The following is a 6,749-nucleotide window of genomic DNA, read 5'->3' on the forward strand; positions in this document are numbered from 1 at the left end:
GAGTCAAAATGGCTATTATAAAAAAGTTTAAAAAAAAACATGCTGGCAGGTTGCAGAGAAAAAGGAACACTTGCACATTGTTGGTGGGAGTGTAAATTAGTTCAACCTTTGTGGAAAGCAGTGTAATGATTCCCCAAAGAGCTGAAAACAGAACCATTCGACCCAGCAATTCCATTGCTGGGTATATACTCAAAGGAACAGAAATCATTCTACCATAAAGACACATGTACACAAATGTTCATGGCTGTTGCTTTCTTTATTACAAAGGGTTTCATATCCTCCTGGACTGAGTTTCTCTGTTGTTGATGCTGTTGGTGTTTGTCTGTTCTATGGCTGTTATACTTCCATAGGATTTGGAGGCATAATCTGAAATGTTAAATAACAGACTTTTATTTTTCTAACTAGTGTCATTCTATCTTTGGAAGAAAAAAAAAAAGAACAGTGATATTAGCATTAGCAACTTTGAAAGGATCAAGACCTGATCTTCATAGTCTTATTATTTTCTTTTTCTGTTTCCCTCTAAAAAGAAGTCTTAGCTCCAGTGACTTCCTAGGAATTACAATTTCAGAAGTGACCGGGGATTCTCAAAGGGCGCTTTCTTAGCTTCCGCATTCCTTCCAAATGTGTATCAAGGCTTCACATCACCTGTTATACTGCCTCTATAAAACAGGCTCACAGAGTGGGAACCATGGCATTGAGTTGACCAAATAAGTCATCATCTCAAGTTATAAGGAAGCTCAGGAAGAAAGGTTTCACGTGAACAAAGAATTTTCCAATCTCTTAAATAATTGTCCATGAATGGATTTACTTAAGCAAGAGCTTAAGTACACTTCAAAAGAAACCAGTGATTATAGCTGCAAGATGAACATTGCGTCAATATAAGGGCCACTTGGGGACACTCTGAAATCCCAGGGCAAAATTGACTGTCTTGATTTGACAGAGGAATAGGGCCAATTGGGGGTTTAGGCTGATTCTGTTTTTTTGTGAGTCATTTTGTCTGTGGACATGCCTTACAAACTAAAACAAATCCAAAAAATCCCTAGGTGTGAGATGATTAAAGTTTTAAATCTGGTCATTTGTAAATCACAAAAGCACTGGATGAAAGCCATGCTGTTTGGAGGCTTTTGTTTTTCTTGTCAAAATCTTAGGGTTTGCTGAGCTTATAAAGACTCCTTGAATGAAATAAAAAGTGAGGGCTTTTGGAGAGAGTCATTCTCTTCAGTATCAGATGCGTTTTAGTCTATAATTTTCCACTCTGGCTTATGTGGCTGTCTAGGCTTGATTCCATCAACTCATTTAATCTCCAGTTTCATAAAAAAGCATGCTTTCTGTTTATCTTTGTCCAACTGAGTGCAATCTGTGCTTTCTAGCTCTTCTAACAATCCCAACTTTTTGCATTTCGTATCAGAATGTCTGTGTGGCATGGTAAATCTAGGCTGTCCTTGACAGGTTGGAAACTGCATACTCCTAGTGAGAAAATTAAGTGACGGCTCCCAAAGACACTCACTTAGCAAATTCTAACCTAAAAACAGATCATCACTTTAATTTACTGTGATGAAGTGGGGGAGAGAAGTTAATACAAATCAATGCATAGCTATAAGTTTTCAAAAAAATAAATGGTGCAGTTTCCCCCACAAACACTTAATTTTCATATACAAGCTAGTTGCTGAATTAGCGAAAATTTAGCATTCGACACAAGCTCATCTGAAACCAACCAAAAACAGAAATTTGAACTGAATTTGCTTATTGCTACATCCCTCTATTTTGTAAAGCTGAGAAGACTGCTTATGCTTCAAGGAAAGTTTGATAAACAGCCATCTGACCAAGAGAGGCTTGACATTTTAGTATCATTTTAATATCACACCTAATCTGTATGTATAGGTCAGAGTTGGCCTACCGACCCATACATACAGACGAGATGCCTGGGTAAAACAATTGTCTTTTATTACTATTCAAGGTCCTTCCTTTGTGTATTAGGTTGGTGCAAAAGTCATTACGGTTTTAAATATAATTTTGGGATGAATTTATAAAGATGTATTCTACTTTGATGTATGCATCATTACACCAAACAGATTCCAAACATTCTATCAATCAATCATTCTTATGGTCACAAATATTTGCTTCCCAAAAATATTTATAAAATTCTGTTTGTCAGCCCCATCATATATATTTTGGATCTGTCCTATCTCAAATTCTTACTACCTAGGAAACCAAAGCCCAAAAGAAGTATTAATTCTCTATCTACCTACAAACACACACATATACAGCAATAACTTGCAAATAAGAGTATGCTGGGAAAGAAAAGAGAGAAAGGACAGTCTACGACATGTCATGAAACAGACTTGCTTAATTGCACTCTTTATGGAGAATAAAGTGTTAAAAATCACCCAAACAGCTGAGATGAAAGGCAATACTTTCGGTTATTCATTTGTTTTTATTTCCAACTCCTCATCTGTTATACAACTTTGGCCTTTTAAAAATGAACTTATTTGTAAATAAGAATAATGAGTTGGCAACTGGATTCAGGTCTGGCCATTTTACCTGAGTGAAGAAAAAAATAAATGATGTAGCAGTCTGCAAAACCATCTGACTCCCCTTTGAAATCCTCTTGTTTCCTCCTGAGATTGTCTAATTATAGAGTAATGCTGGAAGTATTCTTCACTTGCAGATTAATTAGTTGATGCTTAAGTAGTTCTTTGAACATAAAAGGCAACATGTAAATCTAAGTGTAATCAATCATCCTCAAGCTAATGATCATTTAATTAGTGCTTTCTGCTAGTTTAACAGTCCATAAAGAAGAGGGCAATTTAGGGAAGGGTCTCCCACCATTGCAAAGAGGTAAGATGTAGCTATAACTAGAATGAAAAACAATGTTCAAAATAAAGGTTTTAACATTGGAAATAAATTGGAAATTGACTCTCCCTTCTTCTGGTGACTAACAGCCATGAGGGAACTGAAAATGAAGCTTATTTTTTAGTAGCATTTGCATATTTCCAGAATTAGGAATCACAGTTTAAATTGGGCTTATCTAATGTTTTGTGGCAAAACCAAATACTTGAGGTGATATTTACAGGGCAGAAAACAAGTTAACTGGAGTGTTTGTAAATATTATGAAGGCTTAACTTCCTGCATTCTTGGTAAAATGGTTTCCTAACTATAAAGTCATGTTCAGGTTGAAAGTTATATGATAAAGCTAGTTGTTTTGTAAAATACTTGTATTAGACCTTCTTACATGATTTTCTCATTATTTCTGTATTACTTCCCCTATTTGATTATATACTCAAAGCCAGGTGCCTTGCCTATTTCCAGCCTTATTCAGCTAAGAGTCAGCATTCATTAAGTGAGTGTATCAATGAACAAATTATAACTAGAAATATACCTATACAATTAACATGAGAAAATGTGGCTTTGGGTATAAAAATTATTCTTCTAACTTAAAACATATTACGTCAAAGAAAATGTAAACAGTTCTGTTTGTCAATTAAGTCCCCATTCTAATGCTGGGCTGTTAACACAAACATCATCACAAAGAGATCATCCAGCCAACATGCTTAAGTTACCCAGCCCTGCAAGGAGCCGTACTGGTTTATCTAGTCAATATCTGCATCACATGACTTTTTAAAGTCACAGTTTTCTCAACTATGAATTGGGGCAATTGCGACAGTTAAATGGAATGATCACAAAGCCAAAGTGGTTATTTAATAGGTGTCAGCATTATTAACATCAGTTGATTTTTCTTTTTACATAATTTTAACTCAACAGAGAAAAAAATTTAAAACCTTGCTGAAAATGTGTAACCCTATCCTCCATGGACAAGAATTTCCTTTGCCAACTGATAACTCAAGTAGCACAAAAGCAACATTAGAGATCAGCACTGATACCTCATGTTAGTAAGAGGCACACACCTCAAACCTAAGCTTTCAGGGATGTTGTAAAATTCATCATTTAAAAAGAGATTTTTTTTTTTTTTTTTTTTGAGACGGAGTCTCGCTCTGTCGCCCAGGCTGGAGTGCAGTGGCGCAATCTCGGCTCACTGCAAGCTCCGCCTCCCGGGTTCACGCCATTCTCCTGCCTCAGCCTCTCCGAGTAGCTGGGACTACAGGCGCCCGCCACCACGCCCGGCTAATTTTTTGTATTTTTAGTAGAGACGGGGTTTCACCGTGGTCTCGATCTCCTGACCTCGTGATCCGCCCGCCTCGGCCTCCCAAAGTGCTGGGATTACAAGCGTGAGCCACCGCGCCCAGCCTAAAAAGAGATTTTTAAAAAGGCAATAGCAGTTATGAAGATATATGTCACATTAGCTTTTTCTCAAAAGAAAAAAAAAGACGCAAAGAATTTAACCGTGAAATAAACAATAGTATAATTAGGGTAACAGTAATACTATTTAAAATTTTATTCAAAAAAAGAAACACTTCAACAATAGTAGTAGATGAGTGTCTCAAAGTACTCAGACGTCTACCCTGTTTTTCAGAAGCATGTTTTTCATATTCCTATCAGAACTCATGGAAGAATTTCTATATGCAATTTTCTCAAAAAAATCTCCACATCTAAATCTGACAAGACAGAAGTTTTGGGCATTCCTTACCAAATAGGCTGGTCATACAGCAGCACGCATTTGACTGCATTCCAAAACACATGTCTTAAGAGGCTCTGCTGAAATGGTCCCTGCAGAAGATGAATGCACAGAATCTATATTAGACCCACAGGTAAAGCATTGGATGCAAAAACCACATTCACCCTACAGTCTTTTGACAAAGGTTTTTCGTGACTTAGCCTCTGACTTCTCTTACTTCTTGAGTGGATTTAGTACCATCGACTTCTACAGTGTATAAATAATCTTGGTCTGTGCACCCAAAGTCATGTAAGACAGTAGGAAAGAACCTACCTCAATTTGAGTAAAACATCAGTTTTTAGAAAATCAAGAATCTGTGTAAAGCAAGGCAGGAGAAAAGCAGATATTGCTAATACCAATAGATTAAAACTTACACCAAGAAAAAAGCCACCACTTTGTAAATATTATATTGGATAAATCTGAAGTGGTGTCTAACATTTTTCCTTGGCTCCTTTTCTGAATATGAATGCTTTCTGTATTTTCTTGAAATTATGAGAATTTTTTAAAACTCCAAAAACAGAACAAAATTTTTATCATTGCTGATTTATTCTCAAGCTTTCCCTCTTTTAAGAAAACGAAAGAGGAAAAATAAAAACAATATATAACAAATAAACAAACCTAAGCAATAGATGCTGAATTCTGCTACATTTATCATTTTGTAGAAGCATGAGTAAAACAAGATAAAACATGTGAGTGTTCATTTACAGAAGCTACAAGCTTTATGAAATGCAAAGGAGCTGTATTTTATACCACAGGAAGCCAAGTGAAATAGGGTGAAACAGAAGTCGATCATATTCAAATAATTAAAATACAAATATATTTCATGAAGACTCTGATTCCAGACCTCTGCCCTCACTGTCTTCCACCCCCTTTTGTTGGAATCTCTGAAACCATTTTGTTTGGGGCAGAAAGTAGATTTTAGTATAGTAGGAAAAATGCCAAACATCCATGGCAACTTAGAATTTTTCCACTTTCTTTACATGTTCAATTGAGACCTTCATAAAATTATAAATGAAAGGATACATTATGAGCACTTTCTTTGAAGGGGAAAAAGAGGGTGGGGGGAGGCCTTGCCTGGAAGTAAAATTTTGGAGTCTATAGCCTTCTTCTCTGCAGAACTCTTGGGAGCTTTCTCTGCCAACAGCAGGACCCCTAAAAAAAGCTTGCCTCTGCCTTCAGAATTCAAAAAAGTAGAACCACCAGTTGCTCCCCTGACAGTGGGTGAGACGTTGATCACTAGGTGGGGACTGGAAAGTCCTGGGCTCCACTTTCTTGTCCCTCAAGGACTGAGGTCAGTGTGTCTTGGCGCCTTATATCTACTCTCTCCACCCTCCTGCCTTCCCTCCCCTTCAACCGGGGATTCACTCCTGTTTACATTGGGGAGACTGCAACTTCTGTTTCTTAACGTTTAAAAGAAGTTTAAAAGCTTATAAAAAGGCTCTTAAGATTTCTTGGACACCAATCACCTCTTACAGAACAATATTTTGATGAGTTAAGTGTAAATGAATCAGAAACCTACGTATTAAATTTCCCTTGACATGAACATCAATTTAAAATATTAATGGAAAAAATGGCCGGGGCTCGAAGTGTTGGGGGTTTTCTCAAACCCAAAATGCTTGAACGTGGACTGGAAATCCATTCAGATCAACCAGGTTTGCTAATCCTCCCTCTCAACCTCCCCTAGATTGTAGTTACCGTGGAGGGAATAGTATTTCCAGCTATTGACCATCTGGCTGGGGCTAGATCACATTCCTGGTCTTTATGCTTGCATCTCAGCAGAAGCCCAAGGCTGGGCTGAGGCTGTTGAGATGTCCAGCCGCTGTTCACTGAAGGCTGACCCTAAAAGCTGCCTTTTTTTTTTTTTTTTTTTGACCAAGGAAACTAAATAAACAATCACAGAAGATCATAAATCACTGACAAAGATATTTAGATTTGGAACAGCCCTCAAAAACAGAATGTGCCACAATTTATCCCTCAAAGATTAACTCAGTCCTGGGTCCTATAATTGTGCATCCCATGACTTCTGATGATAAATGACACAAGGGTCAAAACTTGAGAACCAGTAGGTGTTTTTGTTTTGTTTTGTTTTCTTTTCTTTTAAATGTTGACTCTGGGTCCAAGAAAACACCCAGAGGAA

At 37.1% G+C, this 6,749-nt stretch overlaps 1 long non-coding RNA gene across 1 annotated transcript; it reads right to left on the reverse strand.

The window, feature by feature from the left end:
* Positions 1-237: 237 nt before the first annotated feature.
* Positions 238-4,666, reverse strand: LOC116483441 (uncharacterized). Its single transcript, XR_004252277.2, has 2 exons — positions 4,586-4,666; positions 238-366 (listed from the first exon to the last, which is right to left on the reverse strand). It is a non-coding gene; the product is annotated as an uncharacterized LOC116483441 (long non-coding RNA).
* Positions 4,667-6,749: the final 2,083 nt, after the last annotated feature.

This window comes from Hylobates moloch, unplaced genomic scaffold (assembly GCF_009828535.3).
Source record: "Hylobates moloch isolate HMO894 unplaced genomic scaffold, HMol_V3 SCAFFOLD_15, whole genome shotgun sequence".
Lineage (NCBI taxonomy): Eukaryota > Metazoa > Chordata > Mammalia > Primates > Hylobatidae > Hylobates > Hylobates moloch.